We start from the raw sequence: 14,705 nt of genomic DNA on the forward strand, positions 1-14,705 counted from the left end.
TCCGCCCGCCATCTGCAGCCCTGCGCACCAGGGTGACAGCTGCCAAACACCCGGGGCGAGGAGGCGACCCTGCTCGCCTTGGCTCCAGCTCTCCACCAAAGCCACTTGGCATACCTGGTGCCATAGGGACGCTCCCCACCAAGCGCACCCCTGTGAGACTTGGATCCATAGCTGCATCGCCTAATTTCAGAGAGACAGAAAGCTAAACAAAATGGAAAGACAGAGGAATTTGTTTCAGATGAAAGAAGAAAAGAAGAAAAGCCTAATGAAACAGATAATTTACCAGATAAATATCTCCTAACATTACTAACAAAACTGCTAACTGACCTTGAGGAAAGAACAGATAAACATAAGAATTTTAACAAGGAACTAGAAAATATAAAAACCGAAGTGGTCAGAACTGAAGAATACAACAAACGAGAAATATGATTGGAGGGAACTGACAGCAGATGAGACGACAGAGAGGGATGCACGGGTGATCTAGAAGACAAAGTAATGGAAACTGTGGAATCAGAACAAGAAGAAGAAACACAAACTTAAAGAGATAAGGATGCTTTGGGACTTCCCTGATGCTCCAGTAAAGACCTGACCTTCCAACGAAGGAGGTGCAAGTTCAATCTGTGTTTGGTTAAACACATGTGGGCTAAGATCCCACATGTCTCGCAGCCAAAAAACCAAAACAAAAAACAGAAACCATATTGTAACAAGCTCAATAAAGACTTTAAAAATGGTCCACATTAAAAAAAATTTTTTTTAATTAATATATTTTAAGGAACCTCTAAGACAACATCAGGCGTACCAACATTCACATTATACGGGTCCCAGAAGAATAGAGACAAACAGGTCAAAAAGTATTTGATGAAATTTTGGTTGAAATACTCCCTGAAGCTGAAGAAGGAAACAGATTTTCAGCCACAGAAAGCACAGAGACTGTTAAAGATAATGAACCCAAAGAAATCCATACCAAGATATATAATAATTAAAATGGCAAAGTTTAAAGACAGAATTTTAAACAGCAAGAGAAAAACAAAGCATCACAAACAAGGGAGTCGCACACAGCAATCGGCTGCCTTCTCTGCAGAAACTCTGTAGGCTAGAAGGGAGTCGAGTGATATATTTACACTGCAGCCGAATGGAAAACAGTATGTAAGTTCCTCAGAAATTAGTAATAAAACTACCACACGATCCAACGATTCCGCTCCCAGGTAGATATACAGTGAAAGTGAAGACACTGGTTTGAAAGCTACCTGTACCCAACATCACAGCGGGTTTACTTTTTAACAACGGCCAAGATACAGGAAACAACCTCAGCGACTATCAACAGATGACAGATAAAGAATGTGTGTTCTACACACACACGCAGACACACACAGACACACACACACAGACACACACACACACAGCGCAGTGTTACTCGGCCGTTAAAAAGAAGGACGTTTAGCCACTTGCAGCAACTTGGATGAGTTTGGAGGATATCATGCTTAGCGAGATAATTCAGAAAAAGACAAATACTGTTTAGTATCACTTATACGTAGAATCTAAAATATATAACAAAACAGAAACACACTCACAGATATAGCAAACACACCAGTAGTTACCAGTAGGAAGAGGGTGGGGTAAGAGCAAGACAGGAGTCGGGGATCGAGAGGTAGGAGCTACTGAGTATAAAACAAATGAACCGTGAGACTACACTGGGCAGCACAGGGAGGAGAGCCAGGAGTTTATAACGACCTTAAATGGAGGAAAGTCTATAAAAACACTGAATCCGTATGTTGTACACCTGAAACTTATAAAATATATAAACCACCCGTACTTAATTTTTTAAAGAAGAAGCTAACAGAATGAAATGCATGTTTAGTGGAGTGGGTGGCTAAGTAAATAAAGAAGTAGAGCCGATTTTACCTGCTTCCTGATCTTCACTAGTTCAAGTTTACCACTCTCTTGAGGAAGACAGTGTTACTCTGGCAGCACAGCAAAAATACTATGGTCAAGATTCAGAAATATATAGGAATATGTAGCCAAGGAAATGTTTCTGAAGCGTGAATCAATCAGACCTGGACAGTGTAGCTTCCTGCTCTCCGCCTTTGCTTTTGCCAGGTTCTGATTTCACGTTCTCCTCTGTAGCCCCGACAAGGTGTGTCACAGGTGAGATACTTGCTCACTGGTCCGCTGTCTGTCTTCCCAACTAGACTCTGGAGGGCAGAGGTCTTGTCCTGCCTGCTACTTCACTCAGGATCCAGCACAGTGCCTGACCCTCAGCATCCACTCAAACCATTTGTTTAAATGAGTGAGTGAATAAATGATTGTCTCAAAGTCCTTTCATAGTCTGGCTTGTTAGCAGATTAAGCTGGTTAAATGCATAAGACAGAAGTAAAACAAGACTGTGGAAGTTATTGCCAATAACCAACATTCATACATGGTATTACTTTTAGAAACATGAGCAATCAATCGTTGTTTAGATGCTGAGTTGTGTCTAACGCTTTTTCGACCCATGGACTGTAGCCCTCCAGGCTCCTCTGGCCCTGGATTTCCCAGGAAGAATACTGGAGTGGATTGCCATTTCCTTCTCCAGGGGATCATCCCAGACCAGAGAGTGAACCTGCATCTCCTGCAGCTTCTGCATTGGCAGAAAGATTCTTTACCACTGAGCCACGAGGGAAGCCCAAGCAATCAATAATTTTTATCTAAAAAAAACAGAATCTCAAGGATATATTCTATTTTACAGTCCAAAATAATAATTATTTATGAGATTACATTGCCCTAAAAACCCTCAAAAAAAATAAAATCTTACCCATCAGGTAAGAAGAACTTTGCATAAAATGTACCACAAGCAAAACTTCAAAGTATAGATAACCTTGGAAATATTTTCAACTTCCTGGACTAACTATAATGATCGGCCATTTGGAACTTGGCACAGGAACTTCATCAACAGTTATCTTTACACATACCAACACCAACAAGATTGGCATTACAAATCCAACCAAGGGCAATTTTGAGGAAACTAAACTTAACTTTATATATTATTTATTTCATTTTTTTCCTTTGAAGAATATCTTTTCACAAGAGCTTTAGGTAAAAGCAATATAATTTTCTTTAAAAGTGCAAGGTTATAGGATACAATCAATTATTACTAAAAATCTGGATAAAAATCAATTTTGAATGTCCTTGGGTGAAAAAGTAATACTAAAAATATTATAATGTGTGAACATACACATTTTATTTATGTGTTGTTGAAAATGTTCAACAGCAGGATAATTGGCCATAGGGGATGATTCATGTTAAATACTCCAAAAACTCTACTCTGTTACTATTTAATTTTCTAAATCAACACAAATGAAGCAATTGTGAGAAGAACCAGAGTAAAGCATGTGGGCTTTGAATTCAAATCTTTGCTCTAGTGTTACCAGTCATGTAACTGACTTTTCTGAACCTCATCGTCTGAATTTAAAATGAAAGTTATTGAGAGACCTCAGAGGAGTCATCTGCAGTCCAGGAGGATAATGAGGGTTAACTAGTAGATAAAGGTCAGTTTTCATTTCGATCCCAAAGAAGGGCAATACCAAAGAATGTTCAAACTACCGCACAACAACACTCACTTCACACACTAGCAAAGCAATGCCCAAAATTCTCCAAGTCAGGCTTCAACACTGTGTGAACTGAGAACCCCCAGATGTTCAAACTGGATTCAGAAAAGGCAGAAGAACCGGAGATCAAACTGCCAACATCTGTTGGATCATCGAAAAAGCAAGAGAGTTCCAAAAGAACATCTACTTCTGCTTTATTGACTATGCCAAAGCCTTTGACTCTGTGGATCACAACAAACTGGAAAATTCTTAAAAAGAAGGGAATACCAGACCACCTTACCCATCTCCTGAGAAACCTGTATGCAGGTCAAGGAGCAACAGTTAGAACCAGACATGGAATAACAGACTGGTTCCAAATTGGGAAAGGAATACTTCAAGGCTGTATATTTTCACCCTGCTTATTTAACTTATATGCAGAGCACATCATGCCAAATGCCAGGCTGGATGAAGCATAAGCTGAAATCAAGATTGCCGGGAGAAATATCAGTAACCTCAGATATGCAGATAACATCACCCTTAAGGCAGAAAGTGAAGAAGAACCAAAGAGCCTCTTGATGAAAGTGAAAGAGGAGAGCGAAAAAGTTGGCTTAAAACCCAACATTCAAAAAACTAAGATCGTGACATCCGGTGCCATCACTTCATGGCAAATAAATGGGGAAACAGTGGAAGCAGTGATTGACTTTATTTACCTTGGGCTCCAAAATCACTGCAGATGGTGACTGCAGCCATGAAACCAAAAGACATTGCTCCTTGCTTCCAAAGCTATGACCAACCTAGACAGCATATCAAAAAGCAGAGACATCACTTTGCCAACAAAGGTCTATCTAGTCAAAGCTATGGTTTTTCCAGTAGTCGTGTATGGATGTGAGAGTTGGACCATAAAGAAAGCTGAGCACTGAAGAACTGAGGCTTTTGAACTGTGGTGTTGGAGAAGACTCTTGAGAGTCTCTTGGACTGCAAGGAGATCCAACCAGTACATCCTAAAGGGGATCAGTCCTGGGTGTTCATTGGAAGGACTGATGCTGAAGCTGAAACTCCAATACTTTGGTCTCCTGATGCAAAGAGCCAACTCCTTGGAAAAGACCCTGAAGCTGGGAAAGATTGAAGGTGGAAGGAGAAGGGGACGACAGAGGATAAGATGGTTGGATGGCATCACCGACTTGATGGACATGAGTTTGAGCAGGCTCTGGGAGATGGTGAAGGACAGGGAACCTGGCGTGCTGCAGTCCATGGGGTTGCAAAGAGTTGGTCATGACTGAACAACTGAACAATGACAAGTAGAAAAAGCAGAAATTGATCTAAGAAAGAGGAGGGACTGTGAAGATCAACCACAGCGTAGGGAGAGAAAACTGCAGGATGAGGTGAGAAGGAGGCAGAACAATGACAGGATTTTCGTTCCTGTAACCATAGGGTGGGGATCTAGGGAGCAAAGGACTCTGGCAAGGTAGGAACAAAGGTCTCTGTCAAAACGACATAATTATGCCCTACATGAGGTTGCCCTGATGATAGGATCTGTGCTTTAACATAATAACATTACAAAGAAAACCATTCCTTGTAATTGAATAAATGTTTCCTTAAGAATTATCTGGGAGGTAGTTTGAAAGGGGATTAGGTGACAGCCAAAACTTCCTGTTACAACAGAGAATATGATTGTGCAGGAAAGGGTCACCTCCTGCCTGAGCTCGGAGAGCATCTGCTATGGAGGACCTGCTGCTCCTCGGAGCTGACTTGGGTGAGAGTCAGAGGTGATCATCAGTCGGGTACAGTTACACATCTGCACTGCACTGCTTAGTCTAATCAGACTGCTGCTGGGAAGGGAACCGCCGGAATCAGGAGCCCTAGGCCTGGGAATGGCCCATGCCCACCCCCCTGGTGCCTGCTTGCAGAGGCTGGTGTACCCAGGCCTGCCCGGAGGGCTCTCCCAGCCTTTCCAACCTTCTTGGAGGACGGCACCTGCCGGGAGGAGGCAGGGCAGAATGATCCCCAGGGATGATAGTGCCAGCCGCATAGGAGGTTCTGAGAAGTAACTGAGAAAACTTATTATAAAAGTGCTTATCACGTTAGAGCAGAATGAGTGTTAGTTTCTTTACAACCTCTTTCAGCGTTTGCCGTCGGTTACACACTGACTTTTGGGTTCCCTGATATCTCAGTGGTAAAGAACCTGCTTACCAATGCAGGAGGCCTGGGTTCAGTCTCTGGGTCGGGAAGATCTGCTGGAAAGGGAAATGGCAGCCCCCTCCAGTATCCGTGCCTGGGAAATCCCACGGACAGAGGAGGCTGGCAGCTACAGTCCATGGGGTCGCAAAGAGTCAGACATGTTTGAGCGTGCACACACACACACTCACTTTTATTGGAAGTATTAAAGTTGTTTTCATGTTTTATTTTATGGCTTATTTTATGCTTTTATTTTATGTTTTATTTCATGTTTTATTTTAAACCTTAGCCCACCCCCAGGCCCATATAATGTATTTGTGTTTATATATGGTACCAAAACCAGACAAGTCAACATATTTGCCTGATAAACTAGTTTCAAGTTTAAACTGTTTACTCCAAATCCAATTTATGTGAATGGATAAAGAAGCTGTGGTACATATATACAATGAAATATACTCAGCCTTAAAAACGAACAAATGTGAGTCAGTTCTACTGGGGTGAGGAAACCAGAGCCTCTTATATAGAGTGAATTAAGTCAGAAAGAGAAAAACAAATATCATATATTAATGCATACATGTGGAATGCAGAAAAAATGGTGCTGATGAACCTATTTGCAGAGCAGGAATAGAGATGCAAGCACGGAGCACAGACTTGGGGAAACAACAGGGGAGGAGAAGGCGGGGCGGTTAGAGGGCAGTGCTGAAACACACCCACTACCGCGAGCAGTGCAGCCGGCCAGCGGGAAGGCGCTTTACGACACACGGAGCCCGTGTTCTGTGACAACAGGGAGAGCTGGGAAGGGGTGCAGGGTGGGACGGCGGTTCAAGAAGGAGGCGTGCGATATCTATCGTTGATTCATGTTGTTGTACAGCAGAAGCTCAACAAGGGTTGCTTGTTATGGTTTCTGACAACACAACATTGTAAAGCAATTGTCCTTCAATTAAACATTTTTTAATTATCCTTTTAAAAAATTCAATCTAATTTTGGGGGTCTGCTACTGCTACTGCTAAGTCACTTCAGTCGTGTCCGACTCTGTGTGACCCCATAGACGGCAGCCCACCAGGCTCCCCCGTCCCTAGGATTCTCCAGGCAAGAACACTGGAGTGGGTTGCCATTTCCTTCTCCAATGCATGAAAGTGAAAAGTGAAAGTGACGTTGCTCAGTCATGTCCGACTCTTAGCGACCCCGTGGACTGCAGCCCACCAGGCTCCTCCGTCCATGGGATTTTCCAGGCAAGAGCACTGGAGTGGGGTGCCACTGCCTTCTCCTATCAAGAGCACTGGAGTGGGTGCCACTGCCTTCTCCCTTTGGGGGCCTAGACTTTTCAAATAAAAGCATTAAAGTAGTACAGTGATTTTTAGAATAAAGGAAACAGAAAGCTCTGTACGAGTTTTCCTTTCCCTCTCCACCCCAGACAGCGAGAATGTGTCTTGCTAGTTTGTGTGTACAAAGTCTTCAGTTCCTCAGGACTCATGTGTTGTCATGGTTGTTGTTGAATGAGGAATAAATAGAGGAAGGAAAACCTACTGAGACATGATGTCTGCCATGGGGATTTCAGATGGAGGGCCCCAGAGATCTTTACTTTTAGAAACCATTCTTATTTTTTCAGCTTACAGAAACCATACAAAACTATGTGCTTTTGGAATCTCATGGAAACCAAGGTGTTTTTTTCAGAGGGATCTGGCAGGATTAAAGAGATAATGAGAAAGGGACTAGAGAAAAAGCCTTATGATGAACTCAGTGTACCATGTTTATCGGATCATTTTAAATGGCTATTATCTTTAAAATAAAAGATTGCATTTTATTATACCAACAGAAAATGTCATTAACCATGCAAGCATTGAACTGTTTCTGGTCTCAGGATTTCATAATAAAATTAGCTTTCCATTAACAAATAAAGTATTATGTCAGACAGGGAAAGATAAATACTACGTGATATTACTTATATGTGGAATCTTAAAAAATATTAAAAATGAATCTGTATACAGCAGATTCACAGACAGAGAAAACAGACTTATGGTTATCAAGGAGAGGGGGGAAGAGGCAAGTCAGCAGTATGGGATTAACAGATGCAAATTACTGCACATAAAACAGATAAGCAAGAAGAACTTAATGCATAGCACAGGGAATTGCATTCAATATTTTAGATAACCTATAGTAGAACATAATCTGCAAAAACCTGAATCACTTCGCTGTACACCTGAAACTATCACAATAGTGTAAATTAACTTCGTGTGTGTGTGTGTTAGTTGCTCAGGCGTGTAGGGCTCTTTGTGACCCCATGGACTGTAACCCGCCAGGCTCCTCTGTCCGTGGAATTCTCTAGGCAATAATACTGGAGTGGGTTGCCATTCCCTTCTCCAGGGGATCTTCCTGACCAGATCGAAACCAGTTCTCCCTCATGGCAAGCAGATTCTTTATTGTCTGAGCCACGAGGGAAGCCCCATAAATCAACTATACTTCAATTAAAAAAAATTTTTTTAATCATTCTAAGGCTATATTTTTACAAAACCTATTTCGGTTGCTCAGTAAAAATCAAGAAAAGGGACAAGGCTGAATCTTGTGGACTGCACAGCGAAGGATTTGTGGGGCTGAATGGCTGCTGTCTCTAAATTAATCTACAGCTTTTCAGACAAAGAAATACAGAATCACTGGGAAGAATTGTTGCTTGCTGTTTCCCTCAGTTAGAACTCTTAGTAGTAAGTAACAGAAACAAGTATCAAACTGGCCTAAGAAGAAAAAGGGAGAGCAAGAAACAGCAAGGGAGAGCGGAGACAGGAAACCCAAAGGAATCTGTAGGTTTAATGACCAGAGCAGCGCGGGGGCAGCTCTCAGTTCAGGCGTGGTGTGAGCTTGGTCGAGACGAAACTGTTCGGACTCACTTTTCCTTCATGTTTTAAGTCAAGTTTTCTCTGTGTTGGCTTGACTCTCAGACAGGCTCTTTCCATCTTCTGCCCCTTATAAGCTCTGTGGTGACTTATATACTCCCAGCTTCCAATCAAACAACAAAAAAAAAAAAAAAAGGAAGAAGGAGGGAGGGAGGGAGAAAAAGGAGCTTCCTGTTGTCCCAACAGAAATCCACAAATTGAGTCTTATTGGTCTGGCTAGGGTCATGTGACCAGTGACAGCCAGGACACAGAAGCCTCTTTTGGGACAGTTTTGGGTCATATCATTCATCACCCCAGGAGCGATCTGAACATCCAGGAGGGGTACGTGGGCCAGCGAAGTCTTACCAAACCTGACCTTATTTATTTACAATCACTGTAGCAACGTGTTTCTTCTAAGCCCAGGCCCGCCTCCCTACCATTCATGTTTCAATTCTGCTTTTGGACAAATCGTTCCGAAGTAGACAGTCAGCTTGTTTTATGCCAGTGACACACACCTAGCTTTATCTCTTTCTTACGCTTATCGCAACATGGCTTGCTATATATTATAATTTGGCTCTGCAGGGAGCACCATGATAATTTGACTTGTTGCAGGAAAGGAAAATGTCTGTCGATAACATCACCGGGAAGATGTGTTAGTTTGCTTTCAGGGACGAGTCTCATTCCTCCATGCCTGGGTCTTAATTGGATTTTAAGTTTGCTCTTGCTGAAGGACAGATGTGGGAAACGTGGGTGCGTAGTACAAGCTTGTCTTTCTGTTATCAACAGACAAAAGGAATAAAGTCCTTGTTTATTTAGTGAACTTGTCAGCTTGAGGGCATACTTCATGATTCATGGCTCAGGTGGCAAGGGTCAGTAAAGTGGCCGCATCACGGAGGAAAAGGAGCTTGTTTCCCAGCCGTGCTGAGTGCTGTCTCCAGGAGCGTCTCAAGGAAGGACTTCAGCGCCATGTAGCACGGCAGAAGAATGTGGCTTTGGAATTAGAACTGAAGTTAAGTCCTGGTCCTACATTTGTAGGCCCTGGATAATTTACTTAACTGCCATTTAAGCCTCCATTTCTTCACCTATAATGCGAGACTATCAACAACCATCCCACTGAACGGTCTTAGTTCATTCAGGCTGCTACAACACAATGCCATGGATAGGCGGCTCATCAACAACAGAGATTTATTTCTTACGGTTGCAGAGACTGACTGTCTAGGAGCGCGATGGTTGGACGAGGGCCCTCTTCCGCGTCTCAGACTTCCTTGTATTCCCACATGGAGGAAGGAAAGAAGGAGCTCTGGACCCTCTTTTATAAGAGGACTGATCTCATTTAGGAGGGCGCCACCCTCCTGACCTAATCACCTCTCACACGCCAGACCAATAAAAAAGGTAGGAATTTCCACATTTGACTTTTGGAGGGACACAGACTTTCAGACAGTAGCACTAACTTACAGGGCCAGTTTGAGGTTCAAATGGAATAAAGGACTTATATTACACTTATTTATCATTTATTCCTGTGTCTCTTCTATAAGTGAAACACCCACAGGCTGAGTCTTGTTCAACTTTGTGAGTTTCAGGGCCTAACTGTGCCTGGAAGTCAAAGTATACTCAACCAATGTTGCATAAACAGATAAATCTATAGACAAATGATCAAATAGAAGAATCAATGAATGAATGATAGCCATGGGATACAGAGAGATAGAAAAACATTGTTCAGCACTGGCTCAGAAAAGTTCTGTGATTAAACAATATTTTAACAACATCTCGAAGCTTAGAATCCCTATCTTTGATGCTGTATGTTGTTTTTCTCCTGGGCTTCTCTTAGTAGAAAATAAGGCTACATATCAAGATTTGGGAAGAATAGCAAATCTCTCAGTGAAGAAACAGCCAAGAAAATTATTGCTCTCCTAGCTCAAAGAGAAACATTAATTAAAAGCAAGACATGGGCAAGAAGTAAAATGGAGAGCTTGTAAGATAATTAACACTTAGTAATCCTCTAAATTTTATAGGATGGCTGTCTTATTGCAGATACCCTTGGTTATTCACAGTATTTCTAAAGAAAACCTTTGAAATGCCTGGAGGTGACTTTTTTCCTTTTTATAAACATTCTTTCCAACCCCACTCGGAGTCTCTTCACAAATTTATCTGATAGAGCATATACAGTCAGTAAGTTTAGGAAAATGGGAATGGATTTAGGTAAACCCGAGACTGTTCTGCTTATTTACAATGATGGCAACTGGGGTGGGGAGGGGCTTTGCTATGAAAAAATATTCCATATGTGTGATTGTGTGGTCTCCAGAATTATGTACTCTAAAGTTTATATTTCATCTTCATTTACTCTTTCTTTGTTTAATCATTTGCAGTAAGGAAAAATGCTCTCTGATTACTATTTAAAATCATGGCAAACACTGCTTCATATATATATATAATTGTATATAAGTGTTTGAATGGGTGACTAAATATTGCCAAGGGAGGGGGGGCTGCAGGATGACTTTGAGAGAGGTACTCTGTTGTATTCTTCTCCTGATTACGCATGTCTGTGTTCCATTATGGCACCCCACTCCAGTACTCTTGCCTGGAAAATCGCATGGGCGGAAGAGCCTGGTGGGCTGCAGTCCATGGGGTCGCTAAGAGTCTGACACGACTGAGCGACTTCACTTTCACCTTTCACTTTCATGCACTGGAGAAGGAAATGGCAACCCACTCCCGTGTTCTTGCCTGGAGAATCCCAGGGATGGCGGAGCCTGGGGGGCTGCCGTCTATGGGGTCGCACAGAGTCGGACACGACTGAGCGACTCAGCAGCAGCAGCAGCAGCAGGGTTCCATTGCTCGCAGCTGTAACTCCACAGACTGTGTCATAGACACATTCTCACACGTTCATCCAGCCACAAGTACAGCATGAAACAGATTTCCACAAGAAGCTCTGCAGTTTGTGTCAAGCGAGACAGTACATGAAACTAAAAGGAAGTCTCTCACCATGCTCGCATTTGGATTTTCTCTGACAATCCAAGGTATGGTAAGGAGAGGATGTTTCTCAGCCCTGTGCCAAGGGTTTAGGATCTGGAGGCAGAGGGAGAATAGAGACTGATTCTCGGTTTCCCCCCACTGAAAACATTTTGCGTCAACTTCCCAGTGCAGAGTGCAAGGGAGAAACCACGATTACCGCTCAGTCTCTAAACTGGCAGCAGAGCTATCAGTAAGAGTCTACTGCGGGGCGAGAGATGGGTGTCTTCCCTGCTCCTTCCCATTCGTGAGCAGCATCACGGGCTCTGAGGGTTTGCTGGACAGGACAAGCAGTAATGAACGCGTTACAGAAATAAGCTCAGCAGTCCAATGCGAGTGGGCAAAGGACAGGAGCTGAGACTTCACATGCACTCGAGAAGCAAGTGGCTTCTAAACACTTGAAAGGGAACTGGACCTCTCTGACAAAGAAGAGACAAAACCATAGTGATGTACCATGTTCACATGGCAGACCGAGCAGAACTCAGACTCCTGTGGCTTACTGGGTGCACGAGGGCAAAAGTGCTGTTGTTGATGGGAATCAAAACTGATAAAAGTCTTTGGAACTATATTCTTGGAAATTAAAGTCTTAAATTAAGTTAAATTAAACTATATTCTTTGGAAACGAAATTCTTGGAAATCTATTTGGAACCATCTACCAAAATGTAAAATGAACACAGAAAGATTCGTAAGCACACGCATCTCCAGGACTCTCCTTGCAGATATATTCACACTCGTGTGCAACACCATGTGTACAGTGCCAGGGATCTTCCTTTGCGATAGGAGTTTCTCCCAATAAACCCACCAAAACCTGAAAATATTGTACCTTGAAGACGCATGTAATACACCTAACGTACTGAGCATCACAGCTCAACCTAACCCTAACTGTGCTCAGAACACTTACGTTAGCCTACAGGTGGACAGAATCATCTAACACAAAGCCTATTTTATGATAAACCACTGAAGATTGTGCCCTCGCTCCCGGGTTATTCACATTCGGTGCGTAGATGCGTAATGTTGGCTCCATCTTCAAAACCACCCCTGTCTGTTCCTCACGTCCCTTCTGTCCTGACCATAGCATCGGTCATCATTAGCTATCACTGGCTGTCAGGGCTGCCTTCTGCGAGGCCACCATCTCCTACCTCTTGCCTTCCTGGAGGCATTTTTCTACACCAGGGCCACAATGGTTTTAAATGTAAGTCACAATGCAATTAAATTTAGATTTTCGACCTTTAGACTCCTTTAGACCCGGTAGGGCCTGGGTCCTTCCAGCTCTTCCAAGCTCATCTCCCGCCTCAGCCTGCTGCCCTGTGCTCTCGATTCAGATCTTACGTCTCACGACGCATCCGGCTCTTTGCAGACTGGTGCCGTTTGGATTCACGGCATCTTCTCCCAAGAAGCTTCTTTCACGGGTTGTTCGCACGGTCATCCTCGTGACACCCTCAGGGAGACTTATCCTACTTTTTCTAAAGGCATTCCTTCCCCACTTTTTCTCTGTTATGAAATACAGTTTATGTCCTTCATACTCATGTCTTGATTATTGGTCCTCTCCTTTGTTTTCCAACTCCATGCGGTAGGAGCCTTGCCCAACATCTCCTGCACCTGGACTAGTCTCTATTCCTTAAAAACTGCTCATTAGATATTGATGACTAAACCAGTGAATGATTTTTTTAGTATCATCTTGTTTAAAGCACTCCAACATCAACGTCTTCATGTACTTTCAAATATATAAAATTGGAATGAAAATCTGTAAGGTTAGATTTGTCTGTCTTCTATTTCCCTATCACACTTGCTAGGAAGTTTCTCGAGTAGCTTATAGGATCAAGACATGATGACCTGGCTAGCCTTTCCATTGGCTAAATAATACATGAACATAACTCAAAGATGAAGACACACCAGAATGTACGAGATTTTCACAACAGTGAGATTCATGGCCTTTAAAAATATGTAGAACAAGATGAAACAAATGTTTTCACTAGATGTTCAGGTGCTCGTTTCTAAAAATAACATACATAACCACAAATCAATGTTTAAAGCCAGATGGTTAATGAAGGCCAGCCAGGAAACTCCCATAATTCACAGTAATGAGGATGGTAATGAGCTCCCATTATAAACCAAACTGCAGCGCAACACACTCTATCTATTTCAAATAACAGTAATTTGATTGTTTCGTATTTTTCAAAGCTCCAAAGCTTAATTTATGGGGAAAAATGTTAGAAAGGCTGATTGATGGAACTAATCATGCCTAATTAGTCAAGTGGAAGGTGGCCTAGATTTTATTAACAAGACCTGTTTGAATGTCGGATATCATCAGAAAGGAAACCATATTCAAATTCAAATGAAAGTAAAGATCTTTCAAAACGTGAAGGAAGTCCCGATACTGTAGTCGAAAAGAAATGTTTTTTTCCTCAACTCTGTGATGTCTTTACTTTCCAAATAGGGCTCTAGGATAGGTAGGTTCTGTTGATCAGAATGCTTTAGGGACTCGGCCACGATACAAAAATGCCAGAGATTAAATGTTATTTTAGAGTCAGAAACAAACGTGTACTCTCACACTTAAAGTGCACCTTGATCTCAGACCCGTAGTCGGAAAAGGCGTTCTCAGTTTCCTAGAGTGATGGGCAGGAGCACGCTGCTCGTGCACACTGTTTAATACGATTTCACTGACAGGTTTCCCTTGAGTGACGTGTCCTGCCGGGCCAGCTTCTTGTGAGAGGATGGGATGCTCAGGGTCACGAACTGAGAAAGCAAGAACTTCAATACCTGTAATCATTTCCATCTAATGTGAAGTTGGCTGCTCACACATATATGTCTGGAATACAAGCCATCACAATTGATGTGTCTAGTTGATGCTCTGTATTTACATGCTAGTAAAGTCATGCTCAAAATTCTCCAAGCCAGGCTTCAGCAATATGTGAACTGTGAACTGCCTGATGTTCAAGCTGGTTTTAGAAAAGGCAGAGGAACCAGAGATCAAATTGCCAACATCCGCTGGATCATGGAAAAAGCAAGAGAGTTCCAGAAAAGCATCTATTTCTGCTTTATTGACTATGCCAAAGCCTTTGACTGTGTGGATCACAATAAACTGTGGAAAATT

At 42.5% G+C, this 14,705-nt stretch overlaps 1 long non-coding RNA gene across 1 annotated transcript in view; it reads left to right on the forward strand.

The window, feature by feature from the left end:
- Positions 1-8,292: 8,292 nt before the first annotated feature.
- Positions 8,293-14,705, forward strand: part of LOC104991353 — a 56,337-nt gene continuing 49,924 nt past the window's right edge. Inside the window, exon 1 of the long non-coding RNA XR_825601.1 lies at positions 8,293-9,997. This is a non-coding gene — a long non-coding RNA (uncharacterized LOC104991353). The remainder of the gene's footprint in view (positions 9,998-14,705) is intronic.

This window comes from Bison bison, unplaced genomic scaffold (genome assembly GCF_000754665.1).
Source record: "Bison bison bison isolate TAMUID 2011002044 unplaced genomic scaffold, Bison_UMD1.0 scf7180017864189, whole genome shotgun sequence".
Taxonomy (NCBI): domain Eukaryota; kingdom Metazoa; phylum Chordata; class Mammalia; order Artiodactyla; family Bovidae; genus Bison; species Bison bison.